Genomic DNA, 12,875 nt, shown 5'->3' with positions numbered 1-12,875 from the left:
ACTGCAACTGGAATTAAAGCTAATTATTGCATAGCAATAATATAAGTAATTGGTGGTTATGGCACAACATTTAAACATTTAGTAAATACGAAATGGAAATGGAATGTGTATTGCGTAAGCAGAATAGGAACTAACAATATAAAAATAATAATCGGATTGAAAGGAATGTAGCAGTTTTACAACCTAGATCTGGCATGATAAAATTATGTGTTTTCTAAAAGAGGACTAGTCCAGAACAACCACTGTAAGACTCAATCTGCTGCAGGTTCCAGTGCACGCAAATTCCACCCCTACCACATTCAGCTGAGAACTCCGTGCACCTCGAGTACTCCCAAACCACCAGTGACTGCTTCCAGACCACCCCAAGTCCTCAAACTCCAGCCCAAGCACTTCCTCAAGTAGTGCCAGACCCATCTCCCCGACAGTGTTCCCAGCTCCCAACCCATCCTAATGCTTCCAAGTTCCACTGCTCAGAACTGTAGACACTACCTCACCTAACTATCCCATGTCCCAGCCTCTGTCAGTTCCTGCCCCTCCCAATTTTAAATTCCTTCTACCAGCCCCACTCATACTTTCCCAGGCCTTAGGCCCACTGCTATCTGGCTCCTTCATACCAGCGCCAGGCTCCACTTCCCTCCAGCCCCAGTCCCTCGGCCTCTCCCCTCTGAACCTGCAGGCACTGCCCTCCAGTTTCTCTCTCGCCTGTGGGGGTATTCCAGCTGTACCCAGATAGCTCCTTCCCATTTGATCCTGATACCCTTAGACCACGCTGGATACCATCTTACCTTGTGACCGAGTTCTTCAGAAAAAGTAGAAGATAGGAAATTGAGTAAATCTCTAAAGGAACAAGAGTAACAGTGTGAATAAGAGACATAGGAAGAGGAAACAGAGAGAAGGAGACATTTGCACCAAGAGTGGGAGATAAAAGAGATATAAGGGAGAGATAGAATGGAAAAAATGAGAACCACACAGAGAGAGAAAGATGAGTGGGAAACAAACGGGTGGACACTGAAAGAATTGGTGTGGGAAAGAACAATAAACAGCTGCAGGAAGAGAGATTACTTTCCTCCATGAGAAATACCTTTGGAGATCAACTATTTACGAGGTTTAAAAATGTAAACACTTCTTGCCTACAAAACGTTACTTCCTGCTGTCACATTTTTGTGTCAAAATTCACCATCATAAATTCCTATGTTCATATTTGTAATGGGAACCAATGGGAACTGTCTCGGTAAACCTGTTAGCCTGTAATTACGCCCTCCTGCCAGTGGAGGTGCTACCTCCTCAACCTTAGATCTCAACTCGGCTGTACGAAAAAACACATCTGCTTGAACCAATTCTTTTGCCTGCGAAATTGCAGCAAGTTTTGCCATTTGCGACAACGCAACAGTAACCTCACTTTAAAAATGTGTAATTAATTGTGAAACACTTTGGGATGCCCTAAGGATGTGAAAGGCATTATATAATTCTGATTTTTTTTCTTTCCTTATTTCCTAACTACAAATAATAATGTAAAATCAAACTACAGAATAAAGAGACAATGTATGATCTTAAAATGGATACAGAATATGTATTTTATATTATACAACTTATTAAGACCTTATGGTCTGCGCCCTGGCCCAAATATGTTACACCATCCAACTCTATTTCACCTCAATATTAGACTTGGTCTTGACTCCTCAAATGCAACACCTTGGCAAATCATTAGTGCCCTATAATTGTGCATTAAAAGCAGTGACATAAAACCATTGACTACAATTCAAAAGGTCATTCATTAGATGGGAAGCATTTGAGTCTTCCTGAGAAGTGTGATAATGTGGTGCACAAATACAAGTTCTTCCGTCTTCATATACCGTTTAAAGTTTCTATCACTGAAAAGCAGCATATCCTTTAGCATACTATGAATGAGGACACAGGAAGTGCATTTGTATTAATAGCGACTAGAAAACCACCAAAGTTGCTCTATGTTGGCTTTATATCTTAACAGGCTCCTCTCTAGAGACCTAAAGATGATGCATTCTGGCGACATCAACCAAGGGGATCCCCCATAAGGCATTTATGTTCCACAGGCTGATTGGGGCAGGGTTGCTGTTCAGTCAGTGAATGTGACACAGAACTGATGCTAAAATCACCTGCTCTTTTTCTCTAACATGGGACATAGGAACGTAGGACCGAGGAGCAGGATGCAACATGCTGTATCGTTTGGCAGGAATCAGAACAGATCCAGCAATCAGGCAAGATCTTGGTCATGAAGTGAAGGAAATGTATCTGTATTTTGCAACAAGAATGAACAAGCAAGATTAACCCTGAGGAATAACCCAAAAGTAAAACATTTTTTCTCAGAGCAAGCATGTAGTAAAATGAGGAAATAACATTTCAAAATGTGGAACAATAAAATGTTTACTGTACTTTCCCCTTAAAAACTATATAGCGTTGGCACTTTTAAAATCCCCTGCAAGTGCCCGTTTATAAATACCTAGATAAATGCTGTCCTTATTAAAATACAAAAATAGCCTATACATTTAACAAACATAATGTTCCTATAAAGAATTGGATTTTCACAGAATTATAGGAAATATGATAACAACACAATTAAGTTTATTTTGCCTTTTTAATCAAAATGATTTGAGTAGATTAAACTTACTTGCTCGACATAAAGCACAAAAATTGTGACAGCCTTGCCAATTCCTTCCTAGAGCATGGCAGTGTATTGCTAACTCAGCCATCACAAGGTGGTGTGCCTTATATTTACATATCAACAAAAAAAACTTAAGGCTTTGATGACTTAGTTATGATGCCCTCCATAGTCAAATAGCCTCCTGAGACTTGCACATACTTATGTGGGCACGATGGTAAGATTTGCTCATGCCCTCGAAACCATGCCCCCAAAGAAGTGGCAGGAGCAAAGGCGGAGAAATGTTGGTTGAAGGTCTAATCAAATACTCAAGCTGGATGTTAACAATCTGTATTTTTGTAGGCATTTTGTGATTTATGCCGGCTCGGGTAACCAGCCTTGAGAATCAGTGTACAAAAGGGACCCTGTTGCTTTAAGAGTGTGGCAGTGCAGTGGAGACAGGCTCCCTTTAATCTGCACCCAGGGCTGGGGAGAAGAGCCTGACGTCACTCCAGCCACCAGAGGCTCCTCCTGATTGGTTGCCAATGACGCCATCCTGTATTTTTTTTAAAAAGAATGACTTCATCCCCAGTTCATTCCTGGTTATGTTGCACCTTCTGTTTTGCTATTCCTAATGGCCAACTCGCAGCCAGCCAATCCGACAGAATAGCAGTTTGCGGCAGGCTGGAATGTAATAACATTCATTTTGTATTTCTTTCATGATTAATTTCTTTGCAAAATCTAGGACCATCTCCCATTGATCGCACGGGTGAAATTGCAAGAAGGCTTGTCCATGGAAAATAAGAAGGGGAGTTCCCGGAAGTAAAGGAGGTGAGTCTTTTTTTAAATGAAAGGGCTCGCCCCAGAAATGTGTCTTTCACCCTCTCGGTCATTCAGCTGTGGCCGGTTGAGCCCGCAGCTTATCTGGGCTTTGCATCCCAAGTGTCCTGCTTCCGTTTGGAGGCTGGGCGATGTAATGCAATATTGCAGGATGGTGGTGCATCCTACAGCAATGCCAGTCTGCTCATCCTGGGAGGTGGGAAGGGCTGACCACCTCTCTCTCTCTCAATGACTGCAGGACGAGAGGCAGCAGAGATCGCGCAAGGGCTGGACGATCGCCATCCGTGCCTGGCGTTGCTGACAAAGTGAATGTCAGTGTAATGCAGTAAAGCTATTATTGTGCAATCGAGGACGATGTGTGTGTTTTAAAAATCTGCTTAATCGGTTGCTGCACACACGGCTGTCAAGTGACGCCCAGAATTGACCTGGTTGTGGGATACGGATGTTAAATTGGTGCAGAGGGGGTGAGGGTCCACCTTTGGGTACACAGAGACATTGAATCCCATCGCCTCTCTGTTTACATGCATGTGTTAATACCTGGTTTGCGAAGGGATAGCTTCAATGTAATGACTATTGCGCATTTGAATTAAGGGAGGTTGGGAAATGAAGAGCTGATCCTGTAACTTGACGTCTGCATTTTGCAGAATGCATCATTTAAAGCTTTGTCTAATTTTCTTTTTGAAGGCTTTCATTTATCTAATCCTTTAATCGCCTTGAATATGTCGCTTGTTGTTTCAAAGGGGATTCGGTTGGATAGGTAACCACCTCTCAATGCTCTCAAATTTAAAAAAAACTCCCTGTGTTTATTAAAAGGCTAGCGGCTTCAGAGGAAAACAAGTGTTCGGCAAAAGCATGTTAAAGCCACGTGCAATTAAATTGCATAGAGGTCAGCTTGCCAAACAGGTCTCCCAATTTCGGGACTTTGGGTTGCAGTGACGGAATAAGTGAAAATAATTTTCTTTACATGGGAGTCTCTCTTACTCCACCAATGTTTTTCTGTCAAAAAGGAAAACCAGGTTGGTTGGATGACAATAAATGAGAGGCTGCTTGTTTCTTAGGTTGGAAGAGGGAACTGGTTCTCATTAACTGATAAATACCATTTTTATTACACTGCCATCCTGTGATTCCATCAGTTTTTTCTGTTGAAAGCCAGTGGCCTTGGTTATTTTGCTTTTACTGCAGCCCCTGAATAGCACAACAGATAACAACAACCAAGGCAATCCAGCTGTTCCTCTCATTGCTGTCATCACACAGTCTGTTATTTCTGATTTCCACCTCTTTGCCATCATACTGGGAACTTAGAAAGCCTAGTGAGCACAAAACAAGCTGACATAACACTATGAAATATACCTGGGCTGGCAGTTGACAGCAATTTTTTATATATCTCTACACATACATGAAGAATAGTTTTAGAATTAAAATGTACACCACAAAGAGAACAGTTGCAAAATAAAGGCTGCTTGAGTTCTAAGGCAACCATTTAGCTGCAAATGCAGTTAACATCACCCCGACAGATCATGCTCCTCAGCAGAGCCCTGAGGTTGGATTAAATTCAGACATCCACCCTGGATGTAAGTAAACTTCTGAGCAGAGCTGCAAAAAGAATTCTTGGGGCACTGAGTGCCAAAAACATCCTTCTTCCCAACCTGCCCGCTCCCCCCAACCACCCCCTCACTCCTCCACGCAGCCCTCCCCTTGATCGGTTCAGCACCAGTGTCCACACTTGACAAACTGGCACCTTGAGGAGCAGTGTGATTTGTTGCCAAGCCTACCTTTATACTCTTGTCATTAGCCGTCATGTTCAAGGTTAAAGCATGAATTGTGAGCTATGACTGAGACACATGGTTGCCTGCCCTGACCCAAGGCTGTGACCGCAACATTCCCATAACTGGGAGCATGTGCTGGCCCATATATGGCTACAGGCCCAATCAGGTTCCTTATTACCAGGGCCTGGGAGGAATTTGAAGTTCTCATCTTTGTGTTTGGATCTCTCCATATTCTGCCCATTCCTATATCTGTCACCTCCTCCAGCCCAATACCTAAAAAAAATCATAGAAAGTTTATGGCACAGAAAGAGGCCATTTGGCCCATCATGTCTGTGCCGGCTGAAAAATGAGCCACCCAGCCGAATCCCACTTTCCAGCATTTGGTCCGTAGTCCTGCAGGTTATGGTACTTCAGGTGCATATCCAGACACCTATCTCTCTGAGAGATCTCTCTGAGATCTCTGCACTCCTACATCTTTGGCCTTCTATATCTCCCACTTCCTTTGTTCCACCATTGACAGTCATGCCTACAGTTGTCCAGGCCCTAAGCTCTAAAATATACTCGCTGAAATCCACCTTTCCATCTCCCCACCTCTCTCTCCCACTCCTTAAAACTGAGTTTATGGCAATCTGTCCGGATGAGGTATTAGAGAATGAGTGACACCCACAGAATCTGTCTCAGCAATGAGTAATAATATCTCCTTAAGTGGCCCAGTGTTAATTGTTTTCTGGTAATGTTTCTGTGAATCAGATTTGAATGTTTTACAACCTTAAAAAGGTGTTGAACAAATACAGGTTGTTGTTAATGAAGAGCTTTGAAGGCAGCCAATTGCTTCAGGTCGGCAAGACAATGATACTTGTTAAAAGTGCACAGTGATAAAGCATTCAGTAATTATTTCTCAACAACAAGCTGTATTTTTTCAAAAAAGGAATGCAGTTCTATAGTACCTGTCATGACCTCGGGATGTCCTGAAGCACATTACAACCAGTTAAGTACTTTTGAAGTGTAATCAAATGTAAAAGCAATGTGATAATGACCACTTAATCTATTTTAGGTGTTAGTTGAGGGGCAAATGTTGGCCAGGACAGAGGAGATAATACACCTCCCTTTCCTCAAATTGTGCCATGGGATCTTTTATGGCCGCCTGATACAGCAGATGGGGCCACGGTTTCTTGCCCCAAAGACGATTTAAGGGTGCGTGTGGACTACATTGCTGTGAAGTGATTCCACTTTGCACAGATACAGCCATTGCAATGTAAATGTATGGTAATCCACCCTGGAAGAAACAAGACCAAACAATGCTGTGAAAATCACCATGACCTTCAACGGCTCCCTCGTGACATCTACGGAATACTGAACTTCCCAGCCATCCATGAATTATAGTGCAGTAACCGGTCAGCAAATTTCTGCATGGGGAATATTCTCTTGCCGAAAGCAATTACCTTGCTTTAACATTTACATATTTTTTTGAAACAGTGTTAAAATCAGTGGAGATTTACAGGGGCAGCTCACCCAATGGCCTAGCTGGCAAAGCAATTGCTGCCCAGGTAGAAGAAAATGGCTCAAGAGTACAAAGAGAATGGGAGTGCTACCATTGTATAAACCTCTAGTTAGATCTCAGCTGGAGCACTGCGTTCAGTTCTGAGCATCACACCCCAGGAAGGAATAATTGGCCTTGGAGTGGGTACAGCAAATAGACCTGAATTATACCTGGGTCCATAGCGTTAAATTATAGGTTTGTATTGTCTTGAGCATAGATGATTAAGGGGCGATATAATTGAGGTGTTTAAGATGGCTAAAGGAGTTAATAGGGTAGATAGAGAGAAATTATTTCTTCTGGTGGGCAAGGCCAGAAAGTAATCTTAAAATTAGAGCTGGGTTGTTCAGGGTGATGTTAGGAAGCATTTATTCACCTGGGTGGTTGTGGAAATCTGGAATCATGTCCCCAAAAAGCTGTTGAGATTATGTCAATTGAAAATTTCAAAACTGTGATTAATAGATTTTTGTTCAGTAAAGATATTAAGGGTCATGGAGCCAGGGTGGTTAACTGGAGTTAAGGTACAGATCTGTGATTTAATTGAATGGCAGAACAGGCTGCAGAAGCTGAACAGCCTACTGCTGACTTAGGGACAGTAACAGTAGGCACTTGAGAGGGAGGGAGAAAATTGGGGTTGGAGGGAGATAGAAGACAATGGGTGGGGGAGGGGGGGGGGTGACATTGTGAGAGGAGGAGGCCAGGACCTAGGTTTAACCCCAAATCAGTGCTTAGTTAGCTGGTCCCACCTGGGGCAGCGGAGAATATAATACAGTTCACCTCAGCGTCCCCGGATTTACAAGGGGAAATTGGATAAGATTGCTGCTTCTGAATGTTTTTCTGTCAGCCCTGCTCCAAGTGCATGTGTCTGGATGTTTGTGAGGACTCTTTTATGATGGATAGTGATGTTTTCCATGATTTAATAGCCTGGCAAGACCTGTCTATGTCCTTGCACAATAATGGTTACTTGGATGAGGTATTAGAGTGACATCCCACGAATCTGTCTCAGCAAGGAGTCAGCAACTTTGAAACTGGGGAGAAGGGGAGGAGAGAGGAGAACATGGTGGAAGAAAAGGGAAAGCCTTGCCTCTGGTTTTATAGCGCTGCCCCAAAGCTTCAGTCAACCCCAACCCTAGTGTACAGCGCACTGGACAATGTTCAGGGAAGCCTGGGAAATATTCCTCAAGTGTAACAGAGTGCCCAAAATTGTAGTTATGTGGGAGGCCCTGGTGAACATTGGAATCTGACTAAACACCTACATTGAGTGCTTGGCATCCAACTCTTATCATAGGCACCGTGCAGCACCTCTCTCAACGTTTTATCCCCTCTTGATTTTTTTTTTGTCTTCTCTTTTCTCTTTCCCCTTCTTCCCTGAAAGTGTTAACTCCTTTCGAAGGTGTGCGTGCCTTCCAGCATCTTATACACGTGTGGTTCTTGATGGTGAGTGGTTGCAAGATATTTATCCTCAGATGGGTGTGTGGGTGGGGAGAGGGAATGCAACATCGCAGCCAAACCAGTCCTGTTCCTGTCCAGCATCCACCCTTGCACAGGCCCAAAACAGATCACTGGATAACAAACAGGAGTGAGTAGCCTGTTCATGCTCTTCCCTACATGACGACAGTGACTACACTTCAAAAGTACTTAATTATCTTTAAAGCACTTTAGAATATCCTGAGGTTGTGGAAAGACACTATATACATGCAAACTCTTCCTTTTCTTCTTTTGCCTTATTAACTTAAACGCTACTATCTGCACTGATGGAAATCCTATCTGTTGGTCTATGTGGCTTAGCTGTCCAAGTATTATCATTTATTATTAGTATTTAATCCAAACCTGTTGTCAGGAAATACCTGGTCAAAATGATTACAGGATTCAGTAAGGTGATATGGAGGAACTATGTCCTCGAGTGGGGAAAACCAAGATCGAGGAGGTATAATCTTAAAACTATTTGCTCAGGCTTTTCAGGAGCAAAATCCAGAAGCATTTTTTCTTGCAGAGGATGGTAGATCCTATAACTCTATACATCAAAAGGTGTGGCTGTGAGGACAATTGGAGCATTCAAAACTGAAATAGATTTTTATATGAGGCTCCTCAAGGAGAGGCTGTGTGGTGCAACCATAGCATCCCTGCCTTTGAGCTGGAAGCTCTGGGTTCAAATCCCTCTTTAGGACTTCATGGTCAAAGAAGGTGTATTTGTAATGTGGCCAAACAGATTGATTATCAACCTGTAAATCCTTCATTCAATAAGAATGGGCAAGTCTCTGAGTTAGCCATGCTTGATGCAAAGAGGTACCCTCACTTGGGTGGAAGTTCCACCTCAGAGAGCTGCCAGCCAATCAGATTGACCAGCAGCTCTGTAGTCCCAGTGGCAGCAGTGGCCAAGACTGGGACTACAAGCAGTCCCAGATTTTAATCCCGGAGTCCAGAACCTGGTAAGTAAGGTAGGTGGGTGGGGGTGGTGGGCCGCAAGATGGGGAGGTCCAGTGGGGTGAGGAGTGTGAATGTTGATGGAGATCCCATGGGTTGAAGGGAGCACCTGTAGGGGCAGAGGGGCCCTTGAGGGAGGTGCCCCCACCTTCCTGCCTGAGGCCTGAGCAGAGTGACCTTATCTCCCCCCAGCACCCCATCCCCTGCCCCTGAACTCTTCCTGCCAACCTCAAAATTGAGGCTGGGTAGGAAGCAGTCCTAAAGGCCTTAATTGGGGCAAGAGGTCCTAGGCCACGCCACCTCACATAAAATTGCATACAAGGCTGAGGTTGGGCTACAGGACAGCCACCTGGGCCTTACCTCCCCCTCCTGCCCCACAACCTGCCTGCAAACCTGCCACAGGAGACTGTAAAATTTATTATTTGAAGAGATCCATCTATTCTATCCTGTGTATCTTTGAGGTTTGTTATATATTTGTAAAATATTGTACATATAAAATTGCTATGCATACATATTAAACTGGTGATGTAATGTACCAGACAGAAAGTACAGTACATCAGCTTCTGTCTGCAGACATTATTTATACTTGCATAAATAATAATTATGCTCCATTTTATTATTTATAAAATATGAAAGAAGTACTAGAGCATTTTTAGTGGAATTATAGTAAATCTCCTTACAATAGCAGAACTACTTTCTAAAAGATTAATTGAATATTAATGCTATTTTTATTTCTGCCAATTCAGTATTTGAAAGGAGCCCAGAATAAAGACCACTGTGTTTCTAAAGGAATATACACTCCTTCCCTTCTTTTCTGGTGAATTTATGTGCCCATTTAGAGATATTATGTTTGTCCATGTTTGTCACCCTGTACCAAATATAGGCAGACCTGATGTAACATAAAATCCAGCACTATATCTAAACCCCCAACCTCAAGAAAACATGGTATTGTACAAATGTTTCCATTTAACACACCGGACATTTTTGTGGTCTATCTGAGTGAGATTGCTAATTTAGTGCCAGATTCTAGTTAGCTCTATGGTGTGGGCCAATAGTCTTAAGAGCTGTATTTGCTCCAATTCTGAGCCACAAGTACTGTCCAGCACCCCTCCACCCATCCCTAATAGTGAGTTTGCAGCCGTGTTTGTTCCTGGTGTTAAGCAGTAATTATATAGTGCCCTTAATGCAGAATAATAACACTGAGCTAAAGAAGGAGTGGGGTTTTAAGGAGGGTCTTAAAGGAGGAGAGGGAAGAGGAAGGGTTTTGGGAGAGCATTCCAGAGTGTTGGTCCATGGTTATGCTTGGCCGGGTACTGCAGTGGTTTGCCATTGCCTTCTGCAGGTTGCACTGCTCAATTAACAACAGCTTGAATCCGCTGCTGTTACAACAGTTAACTAGGTTTCTGCCAGTCAAGAAGATCTATCACCCTGCTTCCACAATGACTTCACCATAACCCTGGCATGGGACCCTTCCAGGGACTATCAGTGGGCAAAGAACAATCTTTCTAAAGAATCTTGTAAGCTGGATGAATGTACCACCAATGAAGATGATCCATGCCTCCAGAGCAAGATTAACATGGAGGTCCATAGTCACCAATGCCCTCTTAGGGCATGGCACCTGAAAAGAAAGAGAGATTCCAGAGTATGGAACCTGAAGGCATGGCCACCAATGGTAGGGTAAAGAGAAAGGTAGATGGCCAATAAAACATTAGTCAATGTAGATCAGCAAGGAGAATGATAATGAGTCAGCAGGACTTGGTAGCATTCAGACAGAAGGGTTTGGATGAGCTGAAGCTCATTGAGGTTGAAGGATGAGAGGCCAGCCAGTGGGATGCTCGAATAGTTGAATCTGAAGATGACAATGGCCAAGAAGAGGATGTTTGCATCAGATGGACTGAGGTAGAGGGTGAAATGGCTTTAGAGGAGGAGTCTGTGGAGTGACTGAGAAAGTGGAGCTGGCTGTTATCAGCATACACATGATAGTTGATCCTATGCCTGCTGATGGTGTCATCAAGGGGCAGCATAAGGAAGAGGAGATGGCCAACGATAGATCTTTGGTTGGGGTGGGGGAGTGGTCTTGAGGTAATGGTGCAGAAAAAAAAAGTGAAACCATTGCTGGAAATGCCCTGGTTCTGACTGAATGGTAAGAGAAGCCTCAGTCAGAGGGCAATCCTACACATTGGAGGAGGATGATGTGAACAGCTGTAGGCTGCAGCAGTTCATGTAGAGACAGTATTACAAGGTGGCTCATCCTGGACTGCTCACAACCATTGAAAAAGATCATGCAACTGGCCTGACCAGTCAACAAAACATAGCATGTGGAAACCTAAACAAAGGGAAGGAATAAAATCGTCAATTTTGTATGACTGTCGGAATCTGTGCTAAGAATGGTTAGCTGCTGGGACCAAGCTCGCCCACAGTACACTGAGCTAACGGCTGAATTTTGCAAGGTCAGCTCTTTTACATAATGAGCATAAACTCCAAGCACAACCTTGGCTTTGCATCAGCATCTAACCTAATGGGAATGTGCAAAATCTGCCCAATAATTCAAATTTAAAGAAGTGTTTTCACTTAAAAGTAAATGACTGCATGTTGGGGCAAGGATTGTTTCTGCCTTTTTAAGCTTCAAAATTAATTTTAAATATTTCAGCTTTTGCCAAGGGAGGGAGGGATGGCTGAAGCTATGCGCCAAGCAAAAATTAAGTGAAAGGTCATTCTCACGTTGCTATTAGTGGGAGCTTGCTGTGTGCAAATTGGCTGCTGCATTTCCCACATTACAACAATGACTACACTTCAAAAGTACTTCATTAGCTGTTAAGCATTTTGGGATGTCCTGTGGCAGCATTGCATTTTTTCTATTCCATGTTGGCACGATTCCACAGTACAAAACCATCTATAATTCCGAATAGATTCTGAGAGTCTTACTCTGAGAGGCCCCAGGTGTGGCAGGTGTATGAATTGGTACTGCTACAAGAGGTACAGCAGCAGGCACTGATCTGAGGTTGTCATGTAAGGGGCACAATATATGGAGCTTTATCTTGATTTTATTCATTATTCCAGGCTTGTTTGGTGCTGACTGTGTGCCAAGAGTGAAACAAGGGATTCATTCCCCAACATTGACGCCCTCGCCTCTATAAGTGCAAATATTGACTTATGTGACAAGGTTACCTGCATTGACAACAGGGAACAAGTTGTTAATGTTAGGACAGTGGGGTCTGACTCTATTGGCTGTGTGAGATAGCTAATAGTGCTAGGTCATTTTCAGCAAGTAGTAATCTTTGTCTGCAGCTTTCCTGTATTTACCTAATGAAAAAAAAATGACTGAATTGCTTGGAGCTCTGTCAGCTCTAGACGCTTGGTTGCTAGGTTGTGTCTCTTGAAACTATTACATTATTATGTCATCCACAATTTGGGTTGTAGCTTTGTCATGGGGAAGTGAGTTGAGGGCTCCTGTCAAAGACTTCAATGTCAAAGCTTCTGTTGGAGCTTGTGTTAGAACGAGGGGGAAAAATACAGCTAACCCACTCCATGCTGGACAGTGGTTCTAATTGCCAGTTAGGCATGGAGTTTAGCACTATTCTTTTAATGAATACGCTTGCCATGTCTTTGCAGGTTTCATTTCATGTCACAAGATGTGATGCCAAGTGTAATCCTTCATTTGCAAACTATTTCCTGGCTTCCTCCAGGGTATTTA

At 43.2% G+C, this 12,875-nt stretch overlaps 1 protein-coding gene across 2 annotated transcripts in view; it reads left to right on the top strand.

Annotated features, from left to right (window-relative positions):
* The first annotated feature begins 3,207 nt into the window (after positions 1-3,207).
* LOC144684736 (dual specificity protein phosphatase 8-like) overlaps positions 3,208-12,875 on the top strand; it is a 212,493-nt gene continuing 202,825 nt past the window's right edge. For both annotated transcript variants that reach the window (XM_078548903.1, XM_078548904.1), the window contains exon 1: positions 3,208-3,445. The gene's annotated coding sequence lies outside the window, so the exon portion shown is untranslated. The remainder of the gene's footprint in view (positions 3,446-12,875) is intronic.

Source organism: Cetorhinus maximus, chromosome 9, assembly GCF_964194155.1.
Source record: "Cetorhinus maximus chromosome 9, sCetMax3.hap1.1, whole genome shotgun sequence".
NCBI lineage: Eukaryota > Metazoa > Chordata > Chondrichthyes > Lamniformes > Cetorhinidae > Cetorhinus > Cetorhinus maximus.
This window is presented reverse-complemented; position numbering and strand designations above follow the sequence as displayed.